Below are 17,936 nucleotides of genomic sequence, written 5' to 3' on the forward strand. Positions count from 1 at the left end.
CTTGTCTATGAGCCTCTAAATGAACATAAGTGCTGCAACATAACCGGAACAGGGCCCCGAAATACCCATAATGTCTATAATAAAAATGCATACCAAGACCACGACAAGTCCGGAGAAGGGATCTCGCCAATCACTGCTGAACTGGACAACCTACTATGGTGGGGGAGCTGCACCTGCCTGTCTATTAGGGCCTGCAGCACGACATACAGTGTCCACAAACAAAAGGACGTCAGTACGAATAAAGTACTGAGTATGTAAGACAACAACAACAACAACAACCCAGTATAATCCCACTTAGTGGGGTCTGAGGAGGGTAGTGTGTACGCAGACCTTACCCCTACCCTAGGGTAGAGAGACTGTTTCCAAATAGACCCCCGGCATCCTTCCCTCCAAGAACTTCCCACCTTGCTCTTGGGGAGACTCAAACTCACAACCTCTCGGTTGGAAGTGGGGGTTGCTTACCATCAGAGCAACCCCTCTTGTCTTAAGACAGGGAACCATAAATATGAATAGTAATGTAAGCAGGGATAGAGAATATACAACCTGGAACATCTGAGTACCTCTGAGGGCTACTAACATGAAATGCATGATACATATGTATGTATACATAAACTTTTAAAACATACGCCTCTGTGGGCATCATCATCATCATATCGTACCCAGCCATAACAGGCTCGGTAAAAATGTACCCGACCGTCATAAGGCTCGGTAGAATCGTACCCGGCCACATGGAGCTCGGTAATACCCAACTGATCAGTGGTTGCACAATAGGTGTCGTACCCGGCCGACTATAGCGCAGCTCGGTAGAGTAAAATAGATACATATATATAATGAATGCTCGACTCATGGAATCACATTCTAAACCTTTAGGAGTGACGTAAGGTCGGTATCCTCTGTACACGTTATTAGGACCATCTCTTCATTACGAAACTTATAAGAATCAGGAAGTACCAACAACATTGATAACATAAGAATAAGAGAAGCAACATTAACATCAATCGTTCCATAAGAGGGAAAGCAATGTAAGTACTGCTAGCTTCCAAGGGTAGAGTATCTTTGGAAGCTCGTTCATTACATTATGTACAATCGGAGTCGTGCAAAAGAAGAAAAGGGATAGCCTCACATACCTTGTATATACTGCCCCAATCACAAGCTATGCAATTGTCACAACTCCTTAGTCTACAATAAGAGAAACGATACTATCGTTATCATTTAAGCGTCATAACGATTATGTATCGACCACAACCTATTTTACATTGAAACGGACAACACCTACCCTATATATATGACTTCACACCATTCAAAACAATCACCAAACAGCCCAAACAACATCAATAATAAACATATTGAGCCTCCCAAAATAGTCCACGCACAACCTAATTACATCATACATACGACGGCCATCGTAGTCGTGTCAAACAACCCGGAAATGTTACGAATAACTATCAGACCACAACCCTAAATATATATGGTGTTTCTACACACCCTTCCACCTCCAAAACTCCACAAAACAGTAGTAAAACACGCAGCCCAATAGCAACACAAAACAGTCCACAAAACAGTCCACAAAACAGTCCGCTACAAGTGAATAACTCGAACTCACGGCTTCCGATCACCGTCCCGTGAGTTCTTACATGTATAGAACGAATTACCATGAATTCAAAGCAGAGAAAAATGTATGAAAGATGGCAGTAACTTACCTTACTTGTTGGATAACTCAGCCCTTCTAAATAGAACTTGAAAGAGAGGGAAAATCGATAAGGGTTTGTGTGGGATTTTTGGGGAGGAGTTGCAGGGGTTAACTTTGGTTTTGAGGGTCTGAAAAATAGATGAAATAACTTAGTTCATAACCCCTTAAAAGTCCTCTCTTGGCCGACCTAGGGCTTTTAATTTTGTCCTATCATTTTGGCAAGTAGGTGATGCACCTACTTGTCATCTACTAATCTGCGCAGGCTTGCAAAAATATGAATATCTCTATAGTCCGAGATCGTATTGACAAACGGTTTAATGCGTTGGAAACTAGACTCATAGATATTTAATTTGGTGGGTATACCACCTCATAATTCATTGTAAATTAGGATAAAAGCTTAGAAACATTGAACCTAATGTTTAAGTAAAATTATGAACCTAAGTTGCGACAACGTTTGTCGACTTTTGTTTTATAACTCGTTTGACTTCAAGACTTATGATACGGATATAATATGATTCAAATACCTTAATACATGACCTATTGAGTGTATTAAGAACCTTTAGGTTTACCTGAAAATACGAGTTACAACATCCTTGATTCGTTTAGCTTCTAATACTTGTTAATCACCCTTATACACCCTTGTATCACTTAAGACAAATAGGATTAACTTCTTATCATCTCAAAGGTAATTGCTTCTTGGATTTATGTTAACTAATATATGGAATGAACTAACGCGTGTGGATATGGGTTGTAACATATATGAGGCCGAGGGCCTGAGATACTTTATATGCCACGAGGTGGCTAGAGTGATGTGAGGCCGAGTGTCGAAAGATGATGCCACAAGGTGGCTTGATATAGGGCTTGGGCCGTAAGGGGCCCCTTCGGAGTCTGCACACCCACAGTGAGCGCGGGTACCCATTATGATCTGAGAGTGAGCCCGAGGGGCTGATACTATTCTGAGCGATTGATATTGTGCCCGAGGGGCAGATTTCTACTTGTTATTTACCTGTTAAATTAGCTGTTTTACTTGTTTTAAAAAGGGATATCATTTGATTTCTTTACTAATTTACTGCTTTATGTGATTTTACTGCTTGATATGGAATTGCTTTGTGCCTTTACGTGTTTCATACTTTCAGCCATTATTTATAATTATTACTCACAGAGTCAGAGTACTCATATTACTCCCTACACCATATGTTCAGATTCAGGCGTCGTAGAGTCCGCTCCTGAGTGTTGATTCTCCCAGTCCAGGAAGTGATTCGGAGACTACGAGGTAGTTGTTGGCGTTCGCAGCCCCGTGCCTCCCTTATCTTATCATTTTCATGTTTTTTTGAACTATTGTATCGGATTTAGTGTTCGGTAGACTTGTATCCGGATTTCTTAGTTGTTCATTACTTATGACACCCCGATTTGGGCTGTGTCGGGATGATTTCTGCTGTTATTATCGGTAAATTCCACAATTTATGGATATTATATTATGTTTTATTACTGTTTATGAAAATTAATTGCTTAAAAGAGGTGTTCCATTTTGGTCTGGTTGGCCTTGTCTTCACGAGAGGCGATCACAACCGGGCTTGGGAATTGGGTCGTGACAGTTGTCCCCCCTCGGCTCGAGTTGTCCGCTCGGGTAAGCCAAGTTTAGAACAAATAAACCCAGGTTTTTAAACCTAGAATAACATAGCCTCATGTCAGATCCCTAGTAGGAACGCTTATTTTCATCACGTGCATCTGACTTAGTGGACTCAACATACGAGTTAGGTCCGTCTAGGACAGGTGTACCCAAAATATAAAAGGCTATCCTGTTGCATCTTATGTACTACATGTTGTAATTTTCAAGAGTAAAAGGGATCATTTGGCGGACCAATGAGGTTTGAGGGTAAGTGAGAAAGAAAAGAGGTTGGAGTATAAAAATGAAGTAGGGCCCAGTTATAATTTTCTTTGACACTTTTTCAAGAAAAAAACCAAAAAAATCAAAATGAAAAAAAAAATCCAAAAAGATTTTGCACTTTCCCCATCATTTTTCAAAAAAAATCAATCAAAAAAAGAGAAAAAGAAAATCAAAAAAAGATTTTACATGTTTCATCATTTTCAAGAAAAATACAAAAAAAAATATTTTCTCTATGTTATTTGTTAATTTTATTTATCGCCCGTTAATTTTATTTATCGCCCGTATCCAATCTGCCAAAACTACGCGAACCTGTTCTCGTCTCTCGGGGCAAGATACGTAGGCAACCCACATAGGGTCCAGTCTTCATAGTGAGTCTTAGGTTCTTGGTTTCGCGGGGTCTTAGCCAAATCTTGCATTTTTAGCCACTTTTATCCACATAGGTTAATTTTAGAAAAATAGTCATAATCATGTCTTGCATGTGTCCAACAGGAAGGGTTATTGTCTCACATAGCGTTCTAGGTCTTTAACTTTATTTGGTCTTAATTTTCTCATACAAGTGTGGACTTACTTATCGGAGTTTGAGCATGACAGACCCCCAGGACCATCTGGTCAGGACCGTTGCACCCAGGAGTTGCTTAAGGAGTTTTTTATTTTATTTTTTATGTTTTGAGCCTGTTTTTCTTCTTACGTCGTAACCTTCTAGTTTTGCACAGTAATGTCGAGTTTTTTTTATTATTGTACTTTCTATTTTGTATTTGAAAAAGTGTGTTATAACATAAAAATCCCCAAAAAAAAGAGATTTTGCGTCTTATATTTCTGTTAGAAGTTTTCTTTAGAATACTAATTATAGAAATGAAAAGAACAATTTATTTGAGGTGGTTTTCCTTAGGAAATTAATATCTAGAACTCAAAACAAAAAATAAAAATTTCTTTTATATTTCCTTTCGTATATTAAGACTAAACATTCAAAAAAAAAGAGAATTTTCTTTTAGTACCTCTTTAAAAGTTTTCTTTAAGATAGTAATTCCAAAAATCAAAAAAAAAGTTCTTTTGAGGTTCTTCTTTGGGAAATTAATGAAAATAAATAAATCAAAAAATCTTGTTATTTTTACAAGAACTTTAGGATATTGTACATAGAAGAAAAAAAAACATACTTTATCTTTTGTTTATTTTTAAAGTTTCTTCCTTAGGTAATCAAAACTGAAATCCAAAAATATTTTTTATCTTGTTCATTTCTCGTTTCAAAATTTTTCTTCAGGAATATCAAATGAAAATTCAAATATTTTTCTTCGGTTTATTCTTTAGACTTCCTTTCTAAAAAGAAAGAATCAAAAAAATATTTTTCTCTTCTAGGGTTTTTTTTTTCTTTCCTTAATAATTTCTCATAGAGTATTTGTTTCAAAAAGAAAAAAAGCAAAGAAAAATGTATGCTCGTTAAGCTACAATTTAGAATAGGTTATAGAACATTAAGTCTAGAAAATTCAAAAGAAGATTTGCTTCTTTTATTTCTCTTTTCTCGTCAGAGTAGTCTTTAAGGTAAAAAAAGCGAACGTTAGTTTATTTTCTTTATTCCCGATTTTCTCGAACTACGCAAAAATCTGATTCATGCGGCGTCATGATACGTAGGCAACCTACTTAGGGTTCGATCAAATCATTTTTTTATTTTATTAAAAGAAAAAGGAAAAGAAGGAAAAAAAAGAGGCGAAATTATGGGATGTGAGAAATGAGAGGAAAGAAAAGAGTAATAATTAGAAGAAAAAAAAAGGAAGGAAAATGAGCAAGCCAAGAAGTGCCAGAAAAGAAAAGAAAAGAGAAGATTGAAATGAACAAATTGGGATGATGCCAAGTGACCTTGTAGCCCTTGAAGTCATTTTTGAAGAATTAATTGTTGCTAGGTGCATTGCACACAATGTGATATTTGCGGCTGTTAAATGCCCTAATGCTAACGTGATGACCTCATTTTGTTCCTTTTTGTTATCTCCATTGAGCATAAGGGTGGTTGGTTTGTGGTTCTTAAGGTAACTCATCCATACAACACAAGGTCAAAGAGCAAGGTAGCCATGACTAGCAAAGACCTGGACACAAGAGTTGTTGACCCGTCGGGGGAGTTTGTGGAGTCGGAGTCTAAATTGAAAGGGGACGTCCAAATGTTGAAATAGCAGATGGCAGAAATGTATCAGTCTTGGATCAGGGGGCATCCTCCACCTTCACTCCCTGCTAACTACACTGAAAACCCTGCAACTATCTCACCACTATCACAAATCAAGATTCCCACTGTTGCTGATATCACCCCACAACCTTTTCACACTCTAACCCCCATAACCACCTCATATCCCGCTCCTTTGACCACTCATGTTTTGGTAGCTCAACCACCTGCTACCTTTCCTCGATGCTCTAACGAGACTGTGCTCAAAGTCGCCGATGCCAAATACTATGCTCCAGAACCAACTTTTAAAGTCTCGGATCCATACTCTCACGCTACTCATTTTGAGCCTCCTGGTGAAACTGAAAAGCCTGCTAAGACAGTGGAGCAAGATAAGATATCCAGGAAGGTGAAAATCTTAGAGCAGTCTTTAAGAAACATGCAAGGGATAGGGAGCCAGATTAGCGTGCCTTACAAAGACTTGTGTTTGTTTCCTGACGTCCAACTGTCTGCTGGGTTTAAGATGCCAAAGTTTGGTTTGTATAACGGGCACAGAGATCCTGTGGCCCATTTGAGAGGTAACTGCAGTATGATGAGAGGCGCTGGTCGGAAAGACAAATTACTGATGGCATATTTCAGTCAAAGTCTGAGTGGGGCAACTCTGGAGTGGTACACCCGTCAAGACGTTAGCAAGTGGTACACATGGGACGATATGGCTCCGGTCTTTGCCCGACACTTTTAGTACAATATAGAAATTGTCCCGGATCGTATGTCCCTCACCAAGTTGGAAAATAAGCCTACTAAAAGCTTTAGGGAATATGGGCTCAGATGGAGAGAGCAAGCTGCCATAGTCAATCCCCCGATGGAAGAAAAAGAGATGGTCGAGTACTTTCTTCAAGCTCAAGAGCCAACTTACTTTGGGCATTTGATCTCGGCTGTGGGTAGGCCTTTTAATGATGTGGTAAAAATGGGAGAAATGGTAGAAGATGGGTTGAAGTCGAGAAAGATCATGAGCTATTCTTCTTTAAAAGCCACAACACAAGCAATTCAGAACGACACAGGAAACTTGTTGGGTCAGAAGGAACATGATAATGTTGCCATGGTTATTTCAAAGTCACGACATGGTCCAAAAGGTCCACCCCACCAATATACCCAACTTCAACCCAAACCCCAAACTTATCCCCGAGCTCCACACAATCCACCTCAGTATTATCCTCCAAACAATGTCCGGTCATCTGTCCAACCACCAGGCCATTCCCTATGGTGAGCGCCAGCACCACATAATGCATTCTTGCCTTCACAACATTTTTGAGCACCCAACAACCCTAGAAAACAGGGTCACAGAGGGGAACAAAGGCAAAGAAATAGTTTCACGCCAATCAGGGAGTCCTACACAAGCTTGTTTGAAAAGTTAAAGCATTCTGGCCTGATTGAGCCACTCCTCAGCTATACTCGAGACCCATATGCAAAAGGTTTTGATCCTACTGTAAGATGAATGTACCACTCTAATGTCCAAGGGCATAGTATTGAAGATTGTCATTCTTTGAAAAGGGAAATAGAAAGAATTATTCAAGAAGGGATAATTGTGATCAAGGACAGTGACAGGGAGCATGTGAATCATCTTGGGAACTTGCTGACTGAAGTTAATGATATTGAAGTTGTTAATGGTCTTGGAAATATTGATGTGGAATCCAGTGGATAAGATGTCGTGCTTGGTAATTGGAAAGACGCTCCATCTCTTAGCAAGCCGGGGAGGAGTCTTGGTGGTTTATTTTGTTGTCATTTCTGTTGTCCGGGTTATTTTCAAGGTTTTAATCTGGATATTGTCTTATGACTCAAACCCTTCTATCCTTTTATTTTGCCTAGTTTGTTTAGTTGTAGTAGCTCGTTTAGTGTTGTCTGGTTTTGTTCCAGGGTTGTAACCCTAGCTTATTTTACTTGTTTTGTTGTTCAAACCCTTTCACCATCTGTCTAATGCAATTTCCTATTTTCTGTTATTTCTAGTCAGTGTTTGTTTAGTTCTCTTTCCATTTTATAGTTCTTTTCCTGCTAACTATAGTGACATGACATGCACGCGTAATTCTCAGCCTGGTCTTAAAAGTTAGTTTAGTCATGAAGCAATGAAACAATTTTGAAGAGGATAGGGATATTTGAGAGAAATAAGTAAAGGCATTTTGAGATCACTTCAAGCCCGAATTGTGTGAAATTGTGGTAGATAGAACATAAAGAAAAACTATTAAAATGCATCTTGCTGCATCAGGTTGAAGCTAAAGGCAAGTTTGCCCCAAATTGGCAGGGGTCGTTTGTGGCAACGAGAGTGTTATCCAATGGTGCCTTGTATTTAACAGATGTAGAAGGCAAATGTGTGGATATGGTTATCAATTCTGATGCAGTCAAAAGATATTATGTTTGATTTCTTTGATTTGTTTAATTGTGTTGTTTGTATCTGGCATGCTTTGAAGATTGGAATGACGAAGGCATTTTATTCTGCTATCTAAACACTTTATCCTTTGTTGCCCCTTTAAGCCTTATTTATTTTCTTTCATATCCCTCTTTTGGAATCAAACACAGAGTTTAGAAATATGATACAAACAAAAAAGGAGAGAAAAGAAAAAAAAGAGAAATAGAAAATAAAAGAGAAAAAAGTACAAAAACAAAGCAATTCCTATATCATGAACTATGCTCGACCTGATTCCTTTTAAGGATATATAGGCAGCTTTACGGATCGGTCCCATCAAAATAAAAATGCAGAAGTTCCCAAGTAAAGAAACTAGGGCAGAAGTTGTGGTTGTTGTAAGAGATCTAATTCCAAAAGTTGTAATTTCGAACCCATTCAAGCTATTTTGAGCCTTTGCGACATCCTTTCTTTCTAACCCTATCCAAAAGCCTATATTACGGTCCAAAGAAAGACCTTTCAATCAGTCTTCGAGAGATGCCAAGTCGAGGAAGTAGAGGTGTGATTCATATCAGGGGCAAGACTCCGGTCTAAGCAAGAAAATGAAAAATGAGAGAGTCTTATTGGTGAAAACCCTCACGGGCATCGTAAGGCGACAAAAAGCTAAGAGAAATTAAAAATGAGAGAGTCTTATTGGTGAAAACCCTCACGGGCACCGTAAGGCGACGGTGAGTTGAGAGATGAATAAAAGAGATAGGTTCGATGGTGAAAACCCTTCAGGGCACCGCAAGCCGAATAAGGTTGTTGACTTTGCAAAGGAATCGGATTATGGGAACCTCAGGCATAAAGTGTGAAGACTGAAAAGGATTGACTGAATGGACTAGGATGTTTAATCTGAAGTGCATGTCATGATCATTGATACCAGCAACCTCACTCAGATAAGTCTTTTTTCCTTTACTTCATAGGATGTTTTTTCATTTTATTTCTTTTGGGTTTATCTCTCAAAGGCTTTTCCAATGTCAGCCTTGTTTAAGCAAGTAAGAAAGGATTTCAAAGCTAACTACCAACTTCCAAAATTGCACAAAGCAAAGTGCGGCCAAAGCATACCAGAAATAGTATGATACAAAAGTGAAAAATAAGGTGTTAATGAAAGTTCAAGCGGTCAAGTGGTTTGTGAATTTTGTGGAAGATACAGAGGTACAAATTGGAAGGACAAAAATGTAAAACAGCGGGTTAGGTGTAGAGCATTCGGGTCATTCAGGATCCTGTGGTTGAATTCAGTCACAAAGGCAAACAATGCTTGGCCAGTTCAAGGCGGCCAGTCAAAGCAAAGCACGTCAGTGGAAGGGCCACCTTCAGCAAGAATACCGCAAACTAACCACCACATTTTCAAACTGACAATATTTTTCTTTGATTGAAATAGGGGCAGGAAATTCTGTTTGTTTCGGAGAAACCCTCCTTGAAGAAAGCAGGCGCCAGACAGGCTCGACAGTAAGTTCCAGTGCCCTCCTGGATAACAGGATTTAGTAAGTTTTGAGACCCTCGCAAATGACACAGTCTGACGAGAGGTCTACTTGTGGGAAGCATACTTTGGAATTTAAGTTTTTCACTTTTGAGATGAGGCTTGGTTTGAAATTTTCAAGATAAATTAGTTTAGTTTAGAATTTTTTTTGATAACCAGAATCGATTAACACTCACAGATGTTCCCAATATCAAACTGGGGAAGAACAATTTCTTTTGTTTTGTCTGTTTTGTTGTAATCAGGCACCCACTTGGAGAACAAGGGAAGAAACCACGAGTTTCAAGAATACAAAGTAGTTCGGGTTTAAGCAATCAGGCACCCACCTGAAGAATAAGGGAAGACAGTTAAAAAAAAATCAATCTCCATAGAAAGTAGTTCAGGTTCAGCAATCAGGCGCCCACCTGGAGAACAAGGGAAGACGGCACAAGTTCAAAGAAAAGCAGGTCAAGCTCAGCAATCAGGCACCTACCTGGAGAACAAGGGAGAACAGCTCAAGTTTTAAAGGAAAACAGTGCAAGTATTGGCAATCAGGCGCCCACCTGGAGAACAAGAAGAAGCAGTGCAAGTGTTGGCAGTCAGGCGCCCACCTGAAGAACAAGGGGAAGCAGTTCAAATTTCAAAGAAAAACAGTGCAAGTGTTGGAAATCAGGCGCCCACCTGGAGAACAAGGAGAAGCAGTTCAAGTCTCAAGGAAAAACATGTGCAAGTGTCGTAAATCAAGCACCCACCTGGAGAACAAGGAGAAGCAGTTCAAGTCTCAAGGAAAAACAGTGCAAATGTTGGTAATCATGCACCCACCAATAGAACAAAGGGAAAGCAACAATGTTCAAAGGAAGACGGTTCAAGTTCAGTAATCAGGAGCCCACCTGGAGAACAAGGGAAAACAAGTCAAGTTTCGAGGGAAAAGCAGTGCAAGTGTTGGCAGTCAAGCGCCCACCTGGAGAACAAGGGGAAGCAATTCAAATTTCAAAGAAAGACAGTGCAAGTGTTGGAAATAAGGAGCCCACCTGGAGAACAAGGAGAAGCAGTTCAAGTCTCAAGGAAAAATAGTGCAAGTGTTGGAAATCAGGAGTCCACCTGGAGAACAAGGAGAAGCAGTTCAAGTCTCAAGGAAAAACATGCGCAACTATTAGGAATCAGGCACCCACCTGGAGAATAAGGGAAAACAGTTCAAGTTTCGAGGGAAAACAGCTCATGTTTCGAGGAAAGCAGCTCAAGTTTCGAAGGAAGACGGTTCAAGTTTCGAAGGAAGATAGTTCAAATTTTGGCGATCAGGCACCCACCTAGAAAACAATGGAATTCACTTCAGAATGCAATTCAAGTCAGCAATAAAAGAAGCTCGCGGCAAGAATGCGAGTCAATAGTCCGAGATGATCAACGGAAGTTAGTCACAATCCAGAATAAAAAACAAAAGAGAAAGGCAAGAAGTGAATCCAAATGCAGAAGTTGATGAAAGATGTGGGCTGCTCAAGATATGACTAAAGTCACAAGTATGGTATGTTCGGTTTTGATCCGAAAAGCTGAACAAGAATGAACTAGCACCTGCAACTAGCAAGTGTCAAGGTTCAAATCTAAAGTTTGCATTAAGAACCATTCAAGACTCAAGATCAAGCTTCAGAAGACTTATAGTTGGGAATTTTGTAACTCATAGTTGACATACTTAGTTAGTCTTTTTTATTTTGATGTAATAACAGGACCGCAGACCGGAATCTTGATGGAATGGCACCTCGATCGGGTCTCCAACTCGGCATACTCCATCACCTCATTCACTTCTGAACTACACGTGGCCAGATTCCTTTATAGCCAAGGATATGTAGGCAGCTCGAATACCAGGGCTCGATCACATTCTCCTTTCTTTTAGTTTTTGGTCTCTTTAAATAAGGGTCGGGTCAAAAAACCTGTCTAATCGTTCTTTGTCTGAAAATACTTCGTATTTCCAGTTAAAGAGGGGCAGCTGTAGATATGTGATTTTTGCCCCTCCCCAAGATTTTTCATATTTTAGCATGTAAATATTTAGTTTAGGTCTAATATAGCTATTACAACTAATTTTGACTCTTCTACTTTATTTTATCACAAGAATAAAAATTACAAAAAATAGCTCCACTAATGTTTTGTAGTCATTTTTAATCTGGAAAAAATACAAAAAAAAAATAGTTTCATTTTAGGTTTATCTTTAATGGTTTATTTTAATTAATTAGGAGTAGTCTTACATTTTTATAAATTCTTTATACTATTTTAAATAAGGAAAACTTAGGCCCTTAGTTAATGAAATCCAGATTTTCTAAGAAGCCCAATTGTTAGTTAATTCAAGACAATTTTAGCTCAAATTTGGGCAAGAAGATGGCCCAATTGCGGACTAGCCCTTGAGCCCAAACCCCCCATTGCCCCAAAATTAACCCTTAGCCCAATACCCCTTCCCTTGAATTAAACCCTAGACATACACACGTAAGACTAAGATCTACAAAATACACAAAAAATAGACCCTAGACTAAGAATAGGATCAGCGCCTTTTTCAGAGAAAACCCCACCCCCTGACCTCGTGTTCTTCACAGACCCCACCCCAAACGACCCTTCACTCCTCCTCTCCCCACCAGCGGCGAACACGCCGCAGCAACCAAACACATGACCCCCTCCTCTAAACTCCTACTTCTTCACTGTTAAAAAAGAAAAAAGAAAACATGATCTCTCTTGAACCCAACACACGTGAACCTCATAAACGAACAACCCCTCGTATCATTTGCTTGAAGCTAACACACACGAAAAATCTAAGAAATATAGACAGACATAAGTAAAAGAGCTAGCCTAATACAGGGGTGAATAGGCAGAAACAGATTGAGAAATTCCAATGACAATAGTGATCCGTTTCAGTTATCGCTGAGAGTCGGGGTCCGTCCGAGGTTCGTCAATTTCCGGCGAGCTTCGAGGTCGTTGAAGGTCGTGGTCCGAAGTCTCTGTTCAGTCGCAATTTTCAATCGAGTGAAGCCCATTCCGACTCATTTTCGACTTCTACTTGAAATATCGAGTTGTTCTCTTTGCTTTCAATATGTAAGCTCTGCATTTTTGCCTTCATTATTTTCTAGTTTCTCTCTGCTTCTATTTTTTGGAATAGTATTCGACATGTAATTTGTTGATTTTTGTATTGGTTGTGTTTTCGATCCATAGAGTTGTTCATTTTAATTTGTCGTTGTTCATTTGTTTAAACGTTTTGGTTTCATTTTGTTGCATAAACTGTGTGATGATGAAAACTATACAATCAGGTCAATAGGTAAATCGATTGTTAAGGATTATTTAGTCATTTTTTAGGATTCATTATTTTGTTATAAAATTATGTTAGTTTCATTCTTCGGTTGGAAAACAAGTAGTTCGAGAATTGCTATAAATTTGATTAAGTTGCTTGGGGTTGTTTGTTCTTGTACGAATCTTTGGACGACTTGTTACGTTAGTATCCCTCTTTAAAGATTTTTGTATCTCTTCTTTTGGTTGGATCGATTAACAATGAAACAGTGCCTTGTTAGCTACTGTTCAACAAAATTTTGGAATCTGTTACTAGCTTTGGAAGTCTTTACTCATTTTCCTTAATTCCCATTTCTTGAAGCAAATTTGCTCTTAAATCGAGGATTTGATGGCCATACTCATATTACCCCAGAATTCGGAGCTTCCAATAATCTCCAAAAATAATTTTAGGAAGTAAATATGAACATCGTAGCTTGCTTTAGGCGCGACTTAGCCTATTATCGTGATTATGTATACGTTCGCGTAACATAATTATGATTTCATTTCTAAAAAAATCGAGGTATGCATACGCGTAACTTCAACCAAACTCTATTAATAACAACAAAGCGTTATTAATTGTGGACACGTCCGTGTGACATGATTTTGATGCGCCAAGCAAATGGGTACACGTGCGTGTGACCTGTTTAAATATAATTTCTTAATTAAAAGAGGCAAATGCACATAGGTTCTAAAAGGAGTAATAAGACAATTTTAATAAGCTAAGTATGATCAAAGCGACCGTGCTAGAACCACGGAACTCGGGAATGCCTAACACCTTCTCCGGGGTTAACAGAATTCCTTACCCAGATTTCTATTTTCGTAGACCGTAAATAGAGTAAACTTACTTGATTCAGGATTTTAAACCGGTGACTTGGGACATAAGAAAGATAAGGAATTTTGAACCGCTAACGAAAGGGGGTTGGATAAATAGTTGGGGAGTGAAATAGTCTTTTTGGGGATAGAGGGACTTGAACCCTCACGATTTTTAAAGTCGACGTATTTTCCTCTTACTATAAATTTCATTGTTACCGGTATTGACATGTATAACAGGACTCTATCTTTATTCTCGTCCGATTAATATAATCCCGTTTTGGTTATCACTTTAATTGGACAAAACTCCCTTATACCCTCTTAGGGTTAGAAAAAGGAGGTGTGACAGTTTATGAGGTAATGAGTTTCTACAGGTGTTTCGCGGTAATGCTCTTGGGTTTTAGTGGCCTGCATAGCTTGGTTAAGTTAGAAGGATTCGGTCCTAATGGTTTAGTTTTGTGCAAATGGAATTTGGAGAGTTCTTGATGGTTTCTACCATGGTTAGAGATGTATATTTTCTACGAGCGTGAGGAGCATGGGATGTATGGTGATTCTCTTCTAGATGGGATCAATGGAAAGCTCTTAACTGGTTGAGTACGTAGTTGCTTGTAGCTCGGAGTGGATTATGAAGTTCTCATATTTATCATAGGATGACATGGTATATGCGGTATGTTGTGTAGGGTTGAGATTTGCATGTGTGAGGTCACAGTTCAGTTCTGGAAGGAAGGTCATAAATTCTTAGGCATTATGGACAGTTTCAGATGACTAGGTAAATGGTATCACTAATTTGTGCGGCTTTAGAAGGGCATACATTTCATAAAGGGCAATATGATTGAGTTAATAATATATCGTTGGTATCGTGGCTCTCTCTTGTTGGATCGATTGCTGATATTCGAGTTTATTGGTGGCATAGAAGAATTTATATAGTATCTCTCATGGAATGATTGGGTATTAGAGGTGTGTTATGTATTCGGACGGCGGAATTTGGATCGGATATGGTTATTCATGTGCTATATGGATTTGGAGACTGAGAGCTCACATAAACAGGTTATGTTGTGGTTATGGGTCACGTGTATCGGCCTTGTGTGGTGACTATCGAGGTTTGGAGACCCGAGTGGATCCTTTGTTGCTTGGTATGTTAGATTTTGGATGTGATATTGGGTATAGACTAGTTGTCTCAGTGTCATGTTATTCTGGACTATTGCGCTAAGATGGCGACGTTGGCTATGTCAGGGATGCCACAGATTAAGTGGCGAGGTTTGACGGATTATGCTTTCAGTAGGGAGGTTTCATTTTTGAAGACCCAGTAGATAGTTGGGAAGGGTTGTCTTTCATATTTGGCCTTCGTGATGGATGTCAATGCAGAGACTTCTACCATTGATTCAGTTCTGGTAGTGAGGGGTTCTCCAGATGTGTTTTCTACTTCCGGGCATGTCGCCGGACAAGGTTGTTGATTTCGCTATTGATTGGGTGTCGGGCACCGTATCGTATGGCACCGACGAAGTTAAAAAAGTTGAAGGAGCGGCTTTAGGGACTCTTTGATAAGGGGTACATTGGTAGACCTATATAGATGTGTGTTCGGCATCGAGTCGGCTTGTTTGACTCCGAGTTGTATTTTTGAGGGATGTGTTGATTCAATTGTTATTGAGATTATTAGTGATCTGGGGAGATCTATGAGTTACCTTTCCGTATTGCGAGGCGTTAGGATTTGTTGGTTATAGGCACATGTAATACGGTGTTATTGGAGTCTCTCAGTGTAACTCGAGCGGAAAAAGTATTGAGTATTGCTTAGCGGATGGCATATTGGTTGTGTCCTTTCGGGTTTGTGTATTGTTATGTCAATTGCTTCGCCGTGGTTATGATGATTTGTTCTAGTTCTAGACATCAAATTGTGTGCGGTTGTCGATTTTGAGCATAGTGACTTGAGGTGTTTCATGTGGACCAGTGTTTGGATAGGGTCGCACATTGTGATCAATACCAACTCCACACTACTAAAAAGTAGAAAGAGAGGGTCGCAATAGCTTTTACCCGATATGAGGGTTGGGATCGATTTCCACAGGGAGATAGGAATGGAGTCGAGTATCTATCTAGACTAGAGTTGTGTAATTGTTCCAAATGTCACTTCCATACATTTTTAGGTTTTTGATTATAAACTACTATTATCAAACTATTAATTGAAACTAGATTATGCTACGAGATAATTGCTAAGTTGTATCTAATGGGAAGAAAGGCACTAGGGTCGTGACATTACCTAGGTGGATAATTGACGGGTAGATGTTACTATAGTTTGATTGACATAATTGGGGCTTATGCTATAACCGTTGCACAATTTTACTCACTCTCACACCTCTCGGTAGAGAGAGTGATTTTACCCAATTGACTCTCTCGAGACCAAACGGGTAGGCAATTTAGCTCAAGCAACTAGGGTTCAAGTTGGGTAATTACTCTCTCGAGGTTTAACCCTTTAATTAGGACTATCTATTATCTTGAGTCCATCCCAATTCCTTGTTGGGTCAATTTTGGAGACCTAGGCTCTCTTTCTCAAGAAGAGCCAACTCAACTTAGCACAAACTAGTATTTGCAACCACCAATTCATAGATTAAACCCTAAAATTGACCCAAATAACAAACACCCATAGTCAATCTAACAATAGATGGCAACAGCCATCAATTACCCACACTAGGGTTGAGCCACAACCCTAGCTAATGGGTTTAGCTACTCATGCTTGAAGAAGAAAATAGAGAAATAGATGAAGGACAAGGCATATTAATTAAATGCTAAATGAAAATACAAGAATATATCGTTAATTTGAAGCTAAGATGCCAAAAAATGGCTACAGATGGGGTTCCCACGAGTGCAGCTAAGTTCTGGATATATCTGATGACCTAAAAATGGTAAAATGTTCTATTTATACTAGGCTGGAAAAACTGGACAAAAACACCCCTGCGGGGTCAGCGCGGGCCGCATAAAATGGACCGCGGCCGCGCTAGGCTCTTGGACTTCAATTCTGGGCTCTCTGACTTGGGCTCCGCGTAGAATGGACCGCGGCCGCGGAGGCAACTGGCGCGGTCCGCACAATCCTGACCGCGGACCGCATGGCTTGAACTTTGGCATTTTCCATCTCTCTGAATCTCCCTTCCGCGGACCGCACAAAAAGGTAGCGCGACCGTGGACCGTAAAATGTGTACCGCGGCCGCATTACCTGAAACCCATTTTTGCCAACTCTCTGAATCTCTCTTCCGCAGACCACACAAAATGATAGAGCGGCCGCAGAGCTTTCACCGCGGACCGCGAAATGTGTATTGCGGCCGCGTTGCCTGAAACCTAGTTTTTCCTTCTCTCTGAATCACCTAGTACGGCCGCATTCGACTTTGTGTGGACCGCACTAGGCTTGTTTGCCCGTTTGCCCTCAGTTTACTTTGTCTTTGATACTTGAGCAGGTTTTACTCTTTTTGAGCCCATCTTTGACATTTCATCACTTTGTCGATCAAACCTGCAATCAAGCACAATTTATGAGCCTTTTGGGACTAATTTGTAATAATTTATAATTAAAGCATAGTCAAGAAGGAGCATGAAACTCGCTAAAATCCCTACTTATCAACTCCCCCAAACTTAAGCCTTTCCTTGTCCTCAAGCAAACAAAATAAGACCCACCCTTTAAGGGAAAATCCAAGTATTTCCAACTATCCTAAAGTAACCTCAACAAGCATCAATTGGGACTAACAATTGCCCTCAATACAAATGAATCATTAATAACATTTAAATTTTGAAAAACTATGGATCAAGTGTGACACAAGAGCTTCAAGAGTTGACTCATTACATCAAAGAACTCTCTCAATTACTTTGGTCATTGTGGAACCCAAACTCACACGTCCTCAACTCTCCTTAAGCAAACCTCACCTTTTAGAGTATTAGCACACAAACCGAGGTTAATGGGAATTCACTCATCTCTCTCAAAGAAAGGTCACAAGTTCGGCTCTAAGTACCATATGCTTGCCCCTCATGTAAGTATCCACTAGTGTAAGCGTCCTTCAACTCAAGATCATATAGGGCTTTTGAGGAGTCAATGTGAAGGCTTTTGGTTCAGGGTAGGAAACGTTTTTGGTCTAAATGGGTTCCATCTTCCCTTAAGCACTTCTTTTGATTCATTTGGCACAATTCTCTTGACTCTTTGAGTATCTCACTTCTTTTTAAGGGGTTAGAGAGATATAATGT

This window comes from Nicotiana sylvestris, chromosome 11 (genome assembly GCF_000393655.2).
Source record: "Nicotiana sylvestris chromosome 11, ASM39365v2, whole genome shotgun sequence".
Classification (NCBI taxonomy): Eukaryota; Viridiplantae; Streptophyta; class Magnoliopsida; order Solanales; family Solanaceae; genus Nicotiana; species Nicotiana sylvestris.